General features: G+C 39.2%; 1 non-coding gene across 1 annotated transcript; it reads right to left on the reverse strand.

Annotated features, from left to right (window-relative positions):
* Positions 1 to 3,055: 3,055 nt before the first annotated feature.
* Positions 3,056 to 3,162, reverse strand: LOC112535478. Its single transcript, XR_003079596.2, has one exon. It is a non-coding gene; the product is annotated as a small nucleolar RNA R71 (small nucleolar RNA).
* Between the last annotated feature and the right edge of the window lie 6,541 nt (positions 3,163 to 9,703).

Genomic DNA, 9,703 nt, shown 5'->3' on the forward strand with positions numbered 1-9,703 from the left:
TGCCTTGGTCAAGTTTCTATAGTCCATGAAAATTCAGATCCTTCCGTCTTTCTTTGGCATTGCATGATATTAGAGACTCAAGTCGGATACTTAACTTCTTCAATGAACCGGGCTTCGATTTACTTCTTGATCTCTTCTTTTATCAGCTGAACCCATTCTGGTCTTAATCTTCTCAATTTCTGCTTTACTGGCTTTACATCTAGGTAAGTGGGTATTTTATGTTCGACAATCTCCCTATCGATCCCAAGCATGTCCTCATAAGACCAATCAAAGCATTTTTTATGTTTTATTAATATTTTTATTATTCTCTCTCTTTCTTCAAGAGTTAAACTGGCTCCAATCATGACTTTCCTCTAAAAGTTAGATGTACCTAGGTTAAATGCATGTCATGGCATCAATATTGAATATGCTATTGGGATAATTATCAAAATGCGTGCAATCATCAAACAAAACACCATATAAATAAGCAAACCAGTTATTTATTGCATCATTATCAATAATGAGCTCATTAGCCTCATCGAATAAGTTTGAATGTAAACATCATCATAAAAGACGTCCATAATGGACTGTTCAATAAAAGCATCGACTCAAAATCATCAGCATAAACATCAATCTGTGGAGGAGCAACATCATCAGTAGCTTGGATGAACTCTTCAGCTTTGGCTTTACCCTTCTCGGTAGCCTTCTTCTAGGCCTGATGAGCATTCTTCTTGTCAGCCTTGACCCGAAGGACCTTCTCAATCCTCATGGTCTTGAACTGTTCCCAAATACCTCAAACCCTTGCCGAGAATTACCTTATCATCTATCCATGGCTCTGGAGTCTCCTCAGTATAAGGCGTCAACATGCCTTCCCTTACTAATTCAATCATTCTTTTCTCTAGCTTTCTAATCTTCCCGAGGGTATCCTCATTCCCTCTAAGGTAGGTAGTAATTCTGTTGGCAAATCCAAGCTCTTCATAGTCCGGCACTCCATCACAACCTCTGCCTAGTCCGATTTTGGAGTAATATCCCATTTTTCTCATCATACGCCCGGGACTCTCCTTAGTCCGTCTATTATTGCTACATGGAATCCAATCATCATCTCTTCCATTAGGGCCTCAACTACCCTTACAGTTGCTTCGGATGTCCAGATGGTGAAGAGAAGAGGATACTTCGCCCAACTCATGAAACTATGGACAACCCAACAAACACAGGTATGTCAATCACTATAAACTTAGCCATAGACTTAATCAGTCATACCTTTACACATGCTTTAAAGGTTCCCACATCTTGTCTTTTAGTGTCATCATAGGCTCTAACAATTGCGGAACTAGGTTCCAAGTCTTTATGCTTAAGGCCATACTTACCCAGAAACTTCAGTGGATAGATGTTGATGCAGGACCCATCATTAACCATCACTCATCCGCTTTTCACTCCTTTTAAAATGGCCTAAATGTATAGCAGGCGATTATGGCTTTTCCCTTCCGAGGGTAATTGTTCATCTGAAAATGACATTACTAATTTTCTCTCTTGAATTGCTAAAGCAGCTTGCTGAGGTGTAGATTGAGTAGGTACTATAATCATATGCAACACTCTTGTTGATGTGCATAGTTTTACACATGTTTTCTTGCATATTATTGTGTATTATCTTAACAATTATTGTGTTTTTATTCCAAGATCACCTGTGTTTTGTGTCCTTTAATATTCCAAGAGATTTTATAGGTTCATCATCAGTGTTAGAGCAATTATAGATCAATTCATGGAGAAAGTGGACGTAATCAGAGGCGTTTGACCTTGGGTTAACTTTTGGAAAGTCAACACAGCCCGTGTTGGAGCCTATGTAGAAATTCTAGGCCCTGTAGCTTAAGCACTTTGAAGCAGCACGGTTCTTGAGAGTAACATGCCTAATAGCATAGCCCGTGTTAGCTAACATAGTCTAGAACACGCCCATTCTAGGATCAAGAGCACGGTTGTGTTGGTAACACGGGCTAGAACACGACCATGCTTGATTCAGTTCATTCTATCAATTGGAGTCCAACACAGCCCGGACATAGGTGGCATAATCAGACTCAACAATCTATTATCTTTGATTGAAAGCCCACTAGTCTAGGTCCTCTTTGGGTTTGCTTTTTTGTCTTGATTATTCTCTTTACTCATTTATTCTCGCATTACTCTTAGAATTTAGTTTTTAGTCATTAGTAAATCTAGAAACCTCCGTTATTAATTTTAGGCTAGATAACAAGGAACGAAGTAGTAACTCTAGGATTTCACTTTCTCGAGGGATACAATATTTTTAATACTTGCCGTTGTGCTAGGCTGCATCGATAGGTTCACTACCTTAGTTGTAGTTGCATAAGCATATCTTCATTAAGTTTTTGGTGCTATTGCTGGGGATCGAACTTTGTTTGAAAACTAGAGTGAAATTTGCTATTTGTTACTTTAGTCATTTTTCTTTTTTTATTTTTGTCATTTACTTTTTCTTTCATTTACTTATTCATTTATTCATTTGGTTTGTTGCTGCCTTGTTCATTTCATGTAGTTTATGACTAGGAGTTCTAATCCTACTCCAGTAGACCCTCTGCCCGAACCGGAGCGATCCCTCAAGCATTTAAGAAAGCGATTAGACGTGGAGGAGGGGGAGCAGATAGAGATTCCTGTCCATACACCAGTAAATATAGGAGATGACAACAATAATGTCGCTGAAGCCAACAAGATGATGTACGAGTTTGCTAGACCTTCCTTGGAGGGGACGCACACTAGTATATTGAGGCTACCTGTTGCAGCGAATAATTTTGAAATTAAGCCAAATGTCATTCAGATGGTGCAGCAAAGTGTATAACTTGGGGGCTTGCCCAGTGAAGATCCGAATGCCCACATCGCGAATTTCTTGGAGATTTATGATACCTTTAAAATAAATGGAACTACTGATGATGCCATTCGGCTTAGCCTGTTTTTATTTTCCTTAAGGGATAGAGCAAAGAGATGGCTATAGTCCCTACAAGCCAACACCATCACCACTTAGAGTTCTTTGGTTGAGAAATTTCTTTATAAGTACTTTCCTCCTGCTAAGACTGCAAAGATGTGTAATGATATTTCTTCTTTTGTGCAGTTTGATGATGAGAGCATGTATGATGTGTGAGAGAGGTACAAGGACTTGTTGAGATGTTGCCCACACCACGGTTTGCCATTATAGATGCAGGTGTAGACTTTTTACAATGGCTTGAACTCAACCACGAGGCAGATGGTGGATGGAGCTACAGGTGGGGCCATCAATAGTAAGACGCCAGAGCAGGCTCAGAACTTAATTGAGGAGATGGCCATGAACACATATCAGTGGCAATCTTCTAGGAGTAGGCCAAGGCTGTAAGGAGTGATGAACTAGGTAGATTCTACATCAGCCTTAGCAGCACAGGTGGAGCTTTTGGCTAAGAAAATTGACCAGCTCCATATGCTAGTCCATGCAGCACAACTTGGCTACGAGTTTTGTGGTGGCCCGCACTACAACGCAAACTGTAATGTGGGAGGTATGTTTACTTCTTCTTCATTTTCTTGTGCTGACCACGAACAGGTTAATTATATGGGAAATGCGCCCAGTCAGCAGAACGACCCCTACAACAACACATATAACCCAGGGTGGAGAAACCATCCTAATTTCAGGTAGTGAAATAACAATACCCAAGGTCCACTAGGATTTCAAAGGTTGCACTAGCAACAGCCCTAACAGCAGACTGTTCTCCCTCAACTACCTCAGAACCAGGAGTAGAAGCCCAATTTAGAGGAGTTGATGATGAAGTTCGTGTCCACTTCAGAGAACAGATTTCAGCAGACAGACGCAGCTCTTGAAATCAACAGGCCTCTATACAGAACTTGGAGACTCAAATAGGCTAAGTTTTTAAGATGTTGGCTGAGAGGTAGCCGGAGACTTTGCCTAGCACGTCCAACCCGAGAGAGCATGCGAACGCAATCACGTTTCGGTCAGGTAAGTATGTTCCTAGTTCTTCTTCTATTTCTAATAATGATGCTGATGTGCAGGTAGTCTCAAGCAGGGAAGTTGAAGCTACCAAGGCGAAGGAACCAGAGAAGGAAAAGGCAAAGGAGATTCCACTAAGGGAATACCAGCCCAAAATTCTATACTCTGCCAGGTTGAAGTAGGCGCAAGTCAAGTAGTAGTTTGGTAAATTTCTGGATATATTTAAACAACTGCATATAAATTTACCTTTTGTTGAAGCTATTTCGCAGATGCCTAGGTATGCGAAGTTCTTAAAGGAGATTCTTAGCAACAAAAGGAAGTTTGAGGAATTGGCATGCATGACACTAAACGAGTAATGTTTGGCAATTTTTCAGAACAAGTTACCGGAAAAGCAACATGATCCAGAGAGTTTTATTATTCCCTGTATTATAGGTAACCTATCTATTGATGATGCTTTAGCTGATTTAGGGGCTAGCATTAATGTAATGCTGTACAACCTATTTGCAAAGTTAGGGCTAGGGGAGACTAAACTCACTAGGATGAGTATACAGTTAGCTGATAGGTTTGTTAAGTATCCTAGGGGTATTGTAGAGAATGTGCTTGTAAAATTAAATAAATTTATATTTCCTATTGATTTTGTGATCTTGGACATGGACGGTGAGAGTAGTGTACCCTTAATTCTAGGTAGACCTTTTCTTGCAACATCTAGGGCAATGATAGATGTTTGTGATTGAAACTCAAAACTTAGTGTAGGAGATGAGACTGTCACCTTTGACTTGCATAATTCTATAAGATAGTCTTTAGATCAGGATGATGTTGTGCATGCTATTAATGTATTTGATGATGCTATTGAGACACGGTTGCAGGAAGTATTAGTTGAAGATCATCTACATGTTATTTTTCCAAGGGGAGATGAGTAAGAGCTGTCAAATGAGGAAGTGTTAGAGCAGCTTGAGTTTCTGTTAGCAAACAAGCCAAGCAACAATACTGATGAGTTTGCTGTGATTAATAGGATAGGTGTGCGTAAGTTGAGGCCATCACTTGAGGAACCACCAATTCTCGATTGAAAGAGCTTCCACAACATCTTGACTATGCACATATGGATGAGGATAATAGGTTGCCTGTCATTCTAGCAGCAGACTTGACAACCGAGTTCGACCGGAGCATCACATGCAGGTAGTGGTCACCGAGTCTAGCTAAATGACTCGAGACAAAAAGAAGCGCTTTTGGGAGGCACCTCAACTTTATTTTATATTTTTGATACTTGAATCTTTGGTTTTAGAATATTTTCCTAGTTTTAGTTTTCATATTTTATGTAATTTTTATTTTTAATTTCTATTATTTCTGTATCTTTCAATTTCAGCTTCTGCCGAGGATGCATAAAATTTTCAGTCCACCAGCCTCGGCAGATGATCAGGGTAGTCTTCCTTAGATCTTCTTTTATTTTCTGCGTTTATTTACTTCATTTTTCATGCATGTTATGTACTTAGATTTTATTGCTTCTTCTTCTCTTATTTGCACATCCCATGCGGGGTACCCACTTTATTTTACATTGAGGACAGTGTGTTCTTCAAGTGTGGAGGGTGTGGGTAAACTGTATGTTCCTTTCTGTTTCCTATGATTTTTGGATGTGTCTGAAACTGCTATCGCTAATGATGTATATTGTTAGGATGTTAGGATACTATGTTTTTATGAACTTAAATATGCTATTTTTGAGCTAATTGATAATTTGATTTATAGAATTTCAGTTACTTTTCTTTGTTGTTCATTGTCCTTGAAAAATAATTAATGGTGTTTAATACATCAAATCTGCCTAGTTAAACAGGTGTTACTTAATTGTTTCTCGAGTTGTCGAATTTTAACTTAGAATGTTGATTATGTCATATGCATGTATTTATTAAGTGATGACTCAATTTATGATGTTAAGAACCAATTGCAACTAATGCCATACTTCAAATGTGAGATTTTGAGCTAGTTGAGCATTCATTATACATATGCTCTTTATATTTCTTATTTGAGTGTGCATTATACTTGACTTTGCTTCTAGAACTTGCTTTGTAATGCTTGTCGAGGTTACATAAATTTATGAATACCATGAGATGATTTGGGCAACTTATGATTCACCACACTTGATCAAAAGCCTACCCTTTGTGTTTCTATTAGTTAGCCATGGTTGAGCCTTTACCATTTTCTTCATTTTACACCATTTCACACTTTATATCTTAGCCTTTTCATTTTATCTTTCTTTTACCTTTATGCTGGAATTTTTGTAATTTGCTCTCTTATTTGGGATTAAAATGCCATTTTGTGTCACGACCCCACCCGTGAGCCCGTGATCGGCACTAGGGAATGGGTAGGCTTAAGGCCACCGAAACCCGTAGTAAGCCTGACACTCACTGATTTAAACAAATCTCATCTCAATTTAATATTATTAAAGCCACAATTTATCTTAACAGCTACATTCTACATAAATACTTCGGTCTGCCAGAAAAACTAAGCGAGACCTGAAACTCAAAAAATTTACAACTGATACATCTACTATTACTACTGCGGAGAATCTAAGATTTTACAAATTAACATACCAAATCGAATACACCACCCGATGATGAAGGAGTCAGGTTACTGAATAAGAGTCGCGAGAGGACTAACAGTCACGAATCTGAAAAACAGTAAATGGAGACTGTTAGTCTCGAGAGTGAGTTAAAATCAAATAATCTGGGGACTATTGCATTCTTCTCAGAAAACATAGATTATTCAAATCAGTATATCAAACCATGCATATAAATACCAATCATACTATAATCATACCCTATTACTTTCTTCACAGAAAATATTAATCATTCGAATCAATATATCAACCATGCACGTAAATACAATCCATATTATAATCATACCATAATAAATAAATAAATGAATAAATAAAAATATATTTTTACTTTTACGGGACGAGTGGCTCAGTAGAATCCTAACCCCAAATTCTAACAGCCATTTTGGCTCTCTTAATCTAATAAGACTGGCGCCCCGAGAGCAATGCTCGACTAGGGACCTTACTTCCAGTCTGGTCACTTAAGTATCCAAATAAGCCGGCGCCCCGAGAGCAATGCTTGACCAGGGACCTTACCTCCGGCAATTTACACAAATCAGCCCAGAGAGCCATGCTCGACCAGGGCAAACCCATAAAAATCTGATTACATGTCCATGATCATTACCGGTGCGCACGCGGTCCTGATGTAACCCATCAGGTGGCATGTTCTACGAAAGCCACATCCCCAAATCGAAATCATCACATATAATAAATATCATTGTATAATGAAATCATTCAACCATATCAAAATAACAATTAACAATTAAGAGTAAGACATCAGGCAACTCATGTGGAAAACTGATTATATTTGGTATTATTATAACATTACTATAATAATACTTATATTATCTTCATTAATTAATAATCCAGTAAAATTATTTACATTGCGATACTAATAACCAAATTAAGCATAAACTTCCAAAATAGCATATTAAAATCAAACTTAGCAATAGTGCAATGATTAAATGACTTTAACTCACAGAATTGGGCGACCTCCTAGCTCTGCTCCGGTGCCTCAGTTGGAGCGAGCCGAACAGACAGATCATCTAATCACGGAAAACAATTTATCAAAACGCTGAAACAATCGATCATTAATCCTAGGTCTAGACTCCTAGGACTGACTGTCTAAGAATCTCGACTCGGGAGAATTCTACCGAAAATCCGTGAGAACCTCCCCACAACACGAACATTACCCCGTAAAAGCGAATTCGAGGACTGCCGGAAAAATACTCCAAATATCCAACAATTTAAACAACGGGAGTTGGGTCCCCAAACTTTACTATTTCCGACTCGCCACACGTACAAAATCTGAGGCAGTAAACCGGCAGACAATTATTTTGACTCACAAATATCATCAAATAATCAATATAACCCAATAGACACAAATTTAAAATCAAAGGATTTCCAAGATCAACGGCCAGAGAAAATTACCGAGACGCTCGGTCGACTCACCTCCGGCCGCCGGAGTCCGATCGACGATCTGGACACACCATCGGACTCACAATGACGCGCTGATGAGGATCCCTGCTTCCGATTTTTCGATCTGACACCCGATCATCCGGAGAAATTTGCGGACGATCACGGCCATCGATTTGCAAGCGGAGCCCGATCGCCACGAAACCAGTGCCATCGCGAAGCTTGAGCTGAGAAGAGTCGGGATACGTCCTCCGATCGTCCATCCTCCACCGGAGCTCACCGGAAAAGCCCAAAAATGCCGGCTGCCACCATTTTCTCTCTCCACCGGATCTTCCGTCTCCGGCCGCCAAAACAAAGCCAAGGGCGAGAGGAGTCGATCGACACCAAGATCATGATCCACCAAGCCGGGCGCCTGCAGCGGCAAGGAAGCTTCGGCCATCTTCCTCCTCGCGAGGCTGCCATCGCCCGTGGTGGGCCGGTCATTCTTGGCCGCCGACCTGCGCTGCGCCCCGGCTCGGCCGCAGCTCCTCTGCTCCTCTCTCCGACCTCTCTTCTTCCCCGATTTTCTTTTCTTTCAATATCGACATTAGGCCCCCGAACTTTTTCTTATTACAATTTAGTCCCTCAACTTTCTTAATTACTTACAATCTTATCCTGCAGAATTCCAATTTAACCCCCAAACTTCTTTTTAGCCTTTCAATTAAGCCCCTAACTATTTAATTTGGGCCAAATCTGAATTATTGAAAATACATAATTACAAAAATACCCCTGACCGACATATTTATTTACAAAAATACCAAGCTCACAAATTTCCATTAAAACCCCATAAAAATAACATTATACTTTCAATCCTTATTCCAAAATAAATTTCCAATATATAATTTTACTTATATAAATATGCATTTGGGAAAATTTGAATAACCAAAATATAATCATTTCTCAAATAGTTTACTTAATTAACTCCTTAAAAATCAAACTAATTGGATATGGAAAATAACTCATTTATTTATCTAACATGAACATTCAAAATTTGTATTTAAACCATTCCAATTAAACCGAATAAAAATAAAGCTAAAATTAACTTTAAATAAAAACTCATTGTTAAATATATAAAAATTCCGGGTGTTACATTCTCCCCCCCTTAAAAAAAAAATTCGTCCTCGAATTTTAAAAGAAAAGGGGCTTCACTTACGACTGAAACTAATTAGGAACCTCTCATCTCCACTCGGCTTCTCGGGAACTTTCCTCGGCAGAAACTAAACTAAACCACAAGACTCATCGATAAAACCCTTAAATAAAACTGGCGAACCTGAAAATCCGCGATCCTCACTTACTACTCATCGGAAACCAAATCTTTACTTGCTTCCACACACTAAGGGTCCAACAGGAGCAAAAGATCGAAAATACTCTTCCTCAACTCAGACTTACAAACAACTACATTTGACCTCAGAGAACATTACTAATACTTGGCGGCAAGTCCAACTTACATGCCACCTCACTAACCTGCCGACAAAACCAAAGGATCCTCACAACTTTATTTTCTTACCAAACCACATCACTTATGACATAAAAGTCACCTTATTAATACATACTCTCTAACACCAATTTCCACGTGCCCCCACTCGGGTTCGCACCACCCTTCTGCTTCAAAATCTTTGTCTTGTTTTCATGAGAAAAAGAACCTCCTTTTATAGACCTGGACCAACTCTAGTCTTGCCTACAATCTACTCGCCAACTTCCTTCCAAATGACATG

Source organism: Ricinus communis, chromosome 4 (assembly GCF_019578655.1).
Source record: "Ricinus communis isolate WT05 ecotype wild-type chromosome 4, ASM1957865v1, whole genome shotgun sequence".
Taxonomy (NCBI): Eukaryota; Viridiplantae; Streptophyta; class Magnoliopsida; order Malpighiales; family Euphorbiaceae; genus Ricinus; species Ricinus communis.